Below are 8,835 nucleotides of genomic sequence, written 5' to 3'. Positions count from 1 at the left end.
CCTGCCTTCATTTCTCTGCACATTTCCCAGAGCTTCTCTTAGGCCAGGAGTCTGCTTTTCCCTCTTGTGATAATCCTGCTTATAGATAATTTTCTGTGTTTATACTCCATGCCCTGAGGTTTGATCCTGTTGTGTCTGACCCTTGCACAACACTGTGTGAAATGTGGGATGCCCAATAGCAGCTCTTGAATAAAAAGGCATCTCCCAGGTGCAGTGCCTGAAGGCTGGGCTTGTCCTCCAAAGTTGCTGCCAGGAAAATGGCTGAGGAATTGGTCTTTAAAAGAGTCTGTTCTCCATGTGTTCTCAGTGGTTTGGGACTTAAGCTCATGATACCATTGAGTTCCACAGGACCAAATGTTCTGGATTTAAAAGCACTCTTCTTGGTGTCCAGTGGCCGGGGACACACTCCATGAGCTCCCCATTATCTCCTTAGGTTTCTTCATGTATGACAGGACTGATAGCATATACAAGTCTCTCTTAAAAATGAATTTGGAGGGGTGAGGAGCAGAGAGGCTGGGGACTCATCACGTGCCCTGGGTTTGGAATGAATGGAGAGTTAGAAGGTGGAACACCTTCAGTTAAGTCCACCAAAGTGGAGCACTAAATCAATTTACCCATGAACAAGGACTCTGCAGTGCCATGGGAGTCAGTGGGGACTCAGCAGGCAGAGGGATGGGGAGACTGGAGAGATGCAGGAGCCCCCTGAGGAACCCCAGCGCGAGGACTGTTGTGCTGTCCTGGGGAGTGGGGCTGGTGGGAGCAGCAGAGTGGGCAAATTCAGTCAGGACTGGGGATCACGTACAATATGAATTCAGGAGAGCCAGAGAGTGCCTAGCCCCCATTTCCTCATGCTCTCAGGGCCAGCACTATCCCTGGGGCTGATGGGAAGACTGAACCCCCCTCTCTGCCCTCCAGAGCTGCTGTGCCCTTCAGAAGGTTGGGGCCACGGGGTGAGTGCCCAGAGCTCTGTAGCACCTTGCAGAGTGCGCTGCTGTGGGACCAGCCCAGGTTGGGCTGCTCTGCTGGGCTTGGCTGGTGTGAGGGCAGGGATGGTGGTGAGAGCTGGGAAGAGGCTGGCTGGGCTGGAAAGAGTCCAGGAGAGGAAAGCACCAGTGTAGAGCTAAGCTGTGAGAGTGTGCAGGGTGGGGGCACACAACAGGGTGCTCACAGTAGAGAATCAGGTGTCATGGTGAAGGAATCAAGGAATCCCCAAATCTGCAAAAGAGAGGGGTCCAGTCTGTGCCATGTTCCCAGGACAGCCTGGGAAAGTTGTCCGGGGAAAACTATCCCAGATGAGTCCCACACTTTAGCCATTTCCGTGTCTGGTCATACACCCCAGCCCTGAGGAGAGACGTTTGCTGCATGGTCACCTCTGTCCTCCTCTGGGGCTCAGTGCCATGCAACTCCACTGCCATTATTAATAAAAAGGGAACCAGTTTGCTAATGACACTTGTTACACACAAGTCCCACAGCTCTTGCCACAGCTGGTCACTCAGCCAAGCCCATTTTTAGACATCTCCAGCTAGATCAGGTGCTCATGGCCTTGTCTCAACAAATATTGAAAATGTCCATTGATCAAGATCCTACCAACTGGCTTGTTTCCTTGCTCCACTGTTTTATTCTGAAAGTTTCTCAAAAACCCAGCTCTCTCAGCCTCTCCTTGTCCATAATGTGCTCCAGCACTCAACCGTCCTTCTGGCCTCTCTCCAGTCTGTGTAGGAGGACTCGCTAGGAGTCGAGTCTGTGTAGGAGTCTGTGTAGCAGGACTCGCTCCAGTCTGTGTAGTGTCTTCCTTGTGCTGTGGAGTCCCACAACGGACACGGCCATCCTGATGTGGTCCTGTGCTGGGTTAAACTTGGCCAGCAGCCAGGCACCCACCCAGCTGCTCACTCACTCCTGCTGACTCAACAGGGCAAAGGGAGAAAATAAATCAGAAAGCACATGGATCACGATAAAGTAAAGGGATCAGTTACCAATTACTGTCACGGGCAAAGACATGTTGACTTGCCGAGGATCAATTTAATTTGTTACCAATTAAAAAATATTTGGATTGTGAGAAACAATGACAAAAGTATTAAAGACCCTTCTCCTCATACTGTCTCCCAGGCTCAAATTCCTCCATTGCTCCCAAGTCATCTAATGACCCCAGTCCCAAGAGGAGCAGAGGGGATGGTGAAGAGGGGGTTAACAGTCAGTACAGAACATCTCTGCCGCTTCTTCCTCCTCACACTTCTCCCCTGCTCCAGTGTTGGTCCTCTCCATGGGATCCCACCATATTTGTGGTCAAGGCGACGTGTTGTTCAATTCTTTCTGTCTTACTTTTCTCCTTTATACTCACAGAATCACGGAAATGTTGAGATTGGAAGGGACCTGTAGAAACCATCTTGTTCAGCACCCCAGCTGAGGCAGGTTCAGCTAGAGCAGGTTGCTCAGCACGTTGTCTAGGTCGCTTTGGAATATGTGCATTTATGGAGACTCCACAAACTCTGTAGGCAACCTTTTCCGGTGTTTGACCACCTTCACAGCCAAAAAGTGTTTTCCTGGTTTCAGATGGAATTTTATATACATTAATAAGATCCTTCCAAACCTTTTCTTCTCCAGATTGAACAGTTCTATATCTCTGAGCCTTTCCTCCTATGAAAGATGCTGCAGTCCCTTAAGCCAGCTTTGTGGCCCTTTCCTAGACTTGCCTTAGCAGGTCAACAACTTTCGTGCACTGGGAAGCCCAGCACTGGACACAGAGCTCCAGATGTGGCCTCAGCAGCGCTGAGAAGAGGGGAAGGATGACCTCCCTCCACCCGTCAGCAATGCTTTATTTAATGTAACATAGGAAGCTGTTGCCCTTTTCTGCAAGAGTGCACTGTTTGCTCATGCTCAGCTTGTTGTCCTCTTGCATCCAAGGGTTTCTCTGCAGAGCTGCTGTCTAGCCAGTTGTCACGTTTTAACGCCAGCTGGCAAGTAAGCACCACACAGCCGCTCGCTCACTCCCCCCTGGTTGGATGGGGGAGAGAATCAGAAGAAGAAAAGTCAGAAAACCCATGGGTTGAGATGAAGACAGTTTAATAGGTAAAGCAAAACCTGTGCACTCAACTAAAGCAGAACAAGGAATTCATTCACTCCTTCCCGTCGGCAGGCAGCTGTTCAGCCATCTCCAGGAAAGCAGGGCTCCATCACATGTAATGGTTACTTGGGAAGACAAATGCCATCACTCCGAAAGTTCCCCCCTTCCTTCTTCTTCCCCCAGCTTTTAATTGCTGAGCGTGATGTTACGTGGTCTGGAGTAGCCCTTTGGTCAGTTGGGGTCAGCTGTCCCGGCTGACCCATCCCTATACTATCAACACATCCCTATACTATACACATCCCTATAACAAACACATCCCTATACTATCAACACTGTTTCTAGCACAAATCCAAACCACAGCCCCATCCTAGCTACTGTGAAGAAAAGTAACTCTACCCCAGCCAAATCCAGCACACTGGTCAGCCCCCAGTATGATACCCACAGTGGGGCTGGATCACAGGCTGTCCTCCCCCAGGGACTTTCTCAGCAGCACCTTGTCCTTCGTGGAGATCGGCTTCACCTGTCACAGGCCCCACAGTGCTGCAGGGTCACCTGGGACAGCAAAGCCCTCTCCTGCCAGGGCTGCACACCCAGGCCTGTTTCTCTCTGGCCTTGGGGACTGCAGCTTTTGCTCTCTTTGTGGGAACCTCATTCCTCAGTATGTTGCCAGCTGAGCTCCACTCCAGCATGGCTCTGCTGGGAAGCAAAGCCTTTCCACACAAGGGATCCCATCTCTGGGTACCAGGTTTCCATGTGACAAGTCTGCCCTTGGCCCTGGTGCCACGTCTCAGGTGCTGCAGCCCAAATGGGCACCAAAGCCCACAGCCTGGGGCAGAGACAGGAAGAGCCCCGTGTGCCATCGCAGAGCTGTGCCATGAGTGGAATAAGAGCTGAGGTGGGGAAGGACAGCTCCCACAGCTTTTGTGGTAAAGGAGATAGACATCTTTAGAAGAGACTGACAGAGAAGATGAGAAGTGGGGGATGCCTTGTGTGATGTCAGGGAAGCTCAGATGTATGGAGGGTTGCTATGGGACACATAACAAGTTAGATGGTGGCTTGTGTGTGGTTCAGCTTCTAAATAGACCACCCATTTTTCCGCTCACCTGGATCTGGAACTCCCAAAGGAGGAAGAGCTGGTCAGGGATGGGAAGACCAGTGTCAGCCTTGGCCGTAGCGACCATGAAATTGTGGTCTCCCCGATCCGCAGGGACATGGGGAAGGAGAGTAGCAGAGAGCAGACCCTGGACATCAGGGAATGAGAATTTGGGCTATTGAGGGCACTGGCAGGTGGGGTCTCATATGGCAGTGTCAGGGCCCTGAGAGCATCCATAGGCCTTCATGGCCCTGAGCAGCATCACCTGGGGCCTCCACCTGCATCTCTGCCCATGGGCCCAGGAGACCATTGAAGCCCAGGCCTGAGCTTAAGATCCAGCTTGATTCAGACCCAGCTGTATGGGCACTGCTCTCCAGACAGAGCCATAGACACAGCCTTGCTTGTGCATGGACCCTGTTGATTTGCACTTGCAGAGTCACTCCCCAGCTTGATTCTTTACGGGGGGTACAATGGAATGACACCATGGCCCTCCAAGTGCCAGACCCCAGCTGATTCACAGAGGCCTAGGGCCTTTCTGCTGCCTTTCTTCCCATCGCTTGGTCAGGTTTAGGGAGGAGAGGAAGGAAAAGCAGGTGAGGTTTCTGGGTGCCAGTGATTGCAATGGGGGAGCAGAGCCCTCATGTGTGAAATGATCTAAAGGCTATACTAGTTCAAAACTGTTCTCTTCAGCTCCTTTCTTGGAGGCCTTAAATCTTTGGCAGGAACCTGGAAATGCTGAGATCCCTCCACCTACCTCTCTTTTAGCAATTAAGTTGATCGTACCGCAGTCAGAGGCTTTCTTTCACTTCTGTTTCCAGCCTAAAGCACCCCATGGTCTGGAGATATGCCAGGAAACTTGCATGAGGAATCCCAGTCCTATGGAGAAGGATGTGCATGTTCCCAGGAATCTCAGGAGGCATGGTGTACTGATAGCTGTGTTCAGGGAGCTGGTCAAATGCCTCATCTCCATTTCTGTTGTGGTGGCCTAGATGCCTGGTTCATGTGTAAACTCTCTCTGTGGATGCTGACATTTACTGAGCAACCTGGTCTGACCTCAGAGATTGCTCTGCTTTTTGCTGGGCGTTGGATTTCAGACGTCCTGAGCTCCCTTTCTGCCTGAATTGCCCTACGAGCATATGACGTAGAGACCCTCACCTCCAGCTGAATCTCTTCTCATTGGGCACTTGCGCAAGGCCTACGCTCCTGGAAAGACTGATGGGAAAGAGACTGCTGCGGGTCTCTCGCCCAGCCTCCAGGCTGGCTGTGACTTTGCGGAGCCAAGAGGAGCTCCAAAGCAGGAGATCACAGCAAGGCTCCTGCTAGTCCATGTTATTTTTCCTAAGGCTCAGCCCGAAGCTCCCAAGAGGCACTTTGTGGCTATTGCCCCTGTCATTTCATTGGCCACTGCAGAACAGAGCTTGGCTCTGTTATTGCTGCATGGAGGTGTAGGCTCTTAACTAGGTTGCCCCATGCCTCCTTCAGCAGGCTAGAGAGGCCCACTTCCCTCACACTGTCCTCACAACTCATGCTTTAGCTCCCTAGCTCCACCTTGGCAGACCTCCTCTGGACCCTCTCCAGTTTCTCCACATTCCTTTTGAAATGGGAGGCCCACTGGCTCATATGGCATCATCATGGTGATCGGGCCCCTCTCCTCAGGGCCCTCCTTAGCTGGCCAGGTCTCTACCCATGCTCCTGCATGGAGTTGTTGTGCACCGCGTAGGTGGAGATAAAACCAGATAGTAAGTGGGGAAAAAAAAAAGATAAAACCAATCATAAACCAAAACCAACAGGCAACACAAAGGAAATCACTTCCCACCTCTCAGCAGCAGACTGATGCCCAGGCAAAATGGACACAGTAGTGTACTGGTGGTCTAAGAAGTGATGAGCAGAGGGAGACAATCACTTCCCTCACTCCTTTGGCCAGGGTCCTCTTTATACACTCCAGGACACTGCTGGCCTTCTTTGCCACCAGGTGGCACTGGATTATGTGGGTCACTGCTGGAACGTGTTCTGCCTTCCCCAACACCACCAGTGCCTTTTCCGCAGAGCTGCTCCCCAGTAAGGCAGTGCCCAGACCCTGCCACTGCAGAGTTTTAGTCTATCCCAGGTGCAGGATCTGGTATTGTCCTTCTATTTCATGAAGGTCCTGACAGGACAGTGCTTCTGCCTGTCAGGTTTCTCCTGAAGGCAATCCCAAGGCACAGGAATCGTCCTCCCAATTTAGTGCCCTCGACAAACTTGCTGAGCCCTGCCTCCTCCGGGTCATGGATACAGGTGTTAAGCTGCAAAGGGCCCAGGAGAGTCCTCTGTGCTGCCCCACAATGCCCCACTATGTCCCAGTGGCCTCCAGGTAGGGTATGACCCCTTCACCACAGCTCCCTGAGCCCCATCATCCAACTGGTGTTTTGCTCAACTGCTTGTCTATCCCTCCAGACTGTAATGGCCTAAGATGGGTACAAGAATCTTGAGGGAGACCATGCCAGAAGTCTTGCTGCAGCAGAGGTAAATGACATCCACTGTTCTCCTGTCGTACACAAATGGAGTTACTTCATCATGAAACCAATCAGGTTGGCGAGGCATGATTTACCCTTGCAAAGTCCATGCTCATGCTCTTCTCTTTCACGTGCCCAGGAATGTCACCCACGAGGAGTCATTCAATGGATCACCCAAGCGAGGCTGTACAGCCTGTGGTTCCCTGGGTTGCACTTTTGGCCGTATTCAAAGATGAGTGCAACAGCGGTTTCTCCTCACCCACAAGACACCTCGACCAATTCCATGTCCTTTGAAAAGGAATACTCAAAGAAATATTGATCTTGCCCTGTAACTTCATGACCACTCCTCTGCTTGTAATGTCATCTTTGCATACAAAGATACAAAGACTGTCCATACAAAGGCCCTTTCCATTGTTCTCCATTTGTCTCCTCCCCTTAATCTTTGTTCATTCAGATACCTCTCACTTATGCAACTGCTTTGAGCTTCAGGGAGTTAAGAGCTTGCCTGTCTTTCACTAGTCTAATGGTCTCTTTAGCCAACACTTTAGTTATGCTCATATCTATCTTTTTCTATCTCTCTCTCTAAGACATTTCTGATAAGATTATCCCTTGTGGAGAGGCGACCTCATTAGAGGCAGCTTATACTTAGCATGTGGTTACGGAGTGTATTTTATTGTTTAGGAAAACTGATCATGCTTTCATTTTCTTTCCTTTTCTACAAATAGGAAAATTTCTTCTGTGCCTGTGTGCAGCCAGTTCTCGAAGGAGAGAATGTGGGAAATGGTGCAATGGAGCTGTGACATCCAGTGCAGAGATCAGTGGAGAAGTTTGATGCAAAGAAGAGTGATGTGAGTCCCAGATGGCCACTGTCAGAAATGGTGAGCTTTGGGAGGTGAGGAGCAAAGTCCTCCATACAGTGTGAGACCTCAAGGGACTGCTTTTCCTACCTGTCCAGACCTCCTGAGGAGACACCCTGCATCCATATCACTTGGAGAATGCTTCTATCACCTCTTCTCTAAATGGAAACTGATAAAAAATACCCTTTAAAAGAAAAAAAAAAATTTTTAGTAGATGCACTTTGAAATCTTCCTCCTTAACTACTCTATGAAACCTCTGTAATTAGGTGTACAAGTCGTGGAGACTTGAAGAGAATTACAGGAAGAGTCATGGCTCGTTAGGGCTTTCTGTATTTTAATGAGCCCCATGGTGCATTTGGTGCTGAGTCCATGAACCTCCGATCCTGAGGGAAGATTGAACAAACTGCTCAGGAAGTCAGAAGCAAAACTCAAAGTACCTTGAAGTATTAATGGGCCCCACTGAGGGCCATTACTGACAAAGCCTCCCCATGGCCTTGTTAGAGCAGAGAACTGGAGGCCATGATTGCAGGTAGGCACAGGCACTGTGCAGGCAGCTGTAATGCTGAGGAAAGCCTTGGTTTCTTTTAGGAAGCAGAAAGGCCAAGCCCTGACCCCCAGGCCCTGGGAAGGCAGACCCTGTCCCTCACACATGGCTCAGGGCTCTTCCTGGGGGCAGTGGGGTGTGAGAGTGAGCAACGCCAAGTTTAGGAGAATTCTATGACCCCTCCCAGCCTCCCAAAGAAGGGGCAAGGACAAAACAAGGTCCAGAGCCTCAAAAGAAAGTTCCTCCTTGTAGGTCTCAGTGGTAGAGGCAACTGCCTTAGCCAAGTGGCCAAAGCCCTTGGTCCTGTTGAGCCTTTCAGCTTTGACAGAGCCCTTAGTCATCTCTGCTGCAGGCTGTCCTATGCTGTCCCATGCCTGCACCTCTTTCCCTTCAGGCTGTAGACACCCATCTTGCTTTCCCACCTAGCTCTCACCCCAGCATTTCTATACCTTCACTGATGTCTCTCCACCCTCACTGCCTTTTCCTTGAAACACAAAGCCATGGGCTGATCCAGACTCCCTCTGGTGACCTCTTACACCACAAGGATACTCTTTGAGTGAGCCTTCTTTTTCCTTGCATCCACTCTGAACCTTCCAAGCTGCACTTTGTGGAGGTTTCCTTCTCTTCCCACTACCAAGAAAAGCTCCCTTATCTTGGAAAGCACCCTTCAAGTAGTTGCAGGCTCCTACTATAGAGCCCTGAGCCTCTACTTCACCAGGCTAAAGAAGCCCAGGCCTCTCATCTTCTCCACAGAGGCCCCAAAACCCATCCTGGCAGATCTCCTCTAG

The sequence above is a fragment of the Mycteria americana genome, unplaced genomic scaffold, assembly GCF_035582795.1.
Source record: "Mycteria americana isolate JAX WOST 10 ecotype Jacksonville Zoo and Gardens unplaced genomic scaffold, USCA_MyAme_1.0 Scaffold_104, whole genome shotgun sequence".
Classification (NCBI taxonomy): Eukaryota; Metazoa; Chordata; class Aves; order Ciconiiformes; family Ciconiidae; genus Mycteria; species Mycteria americana.
This window is presented reverse-complemented; position numbering follows the sequence as displayed.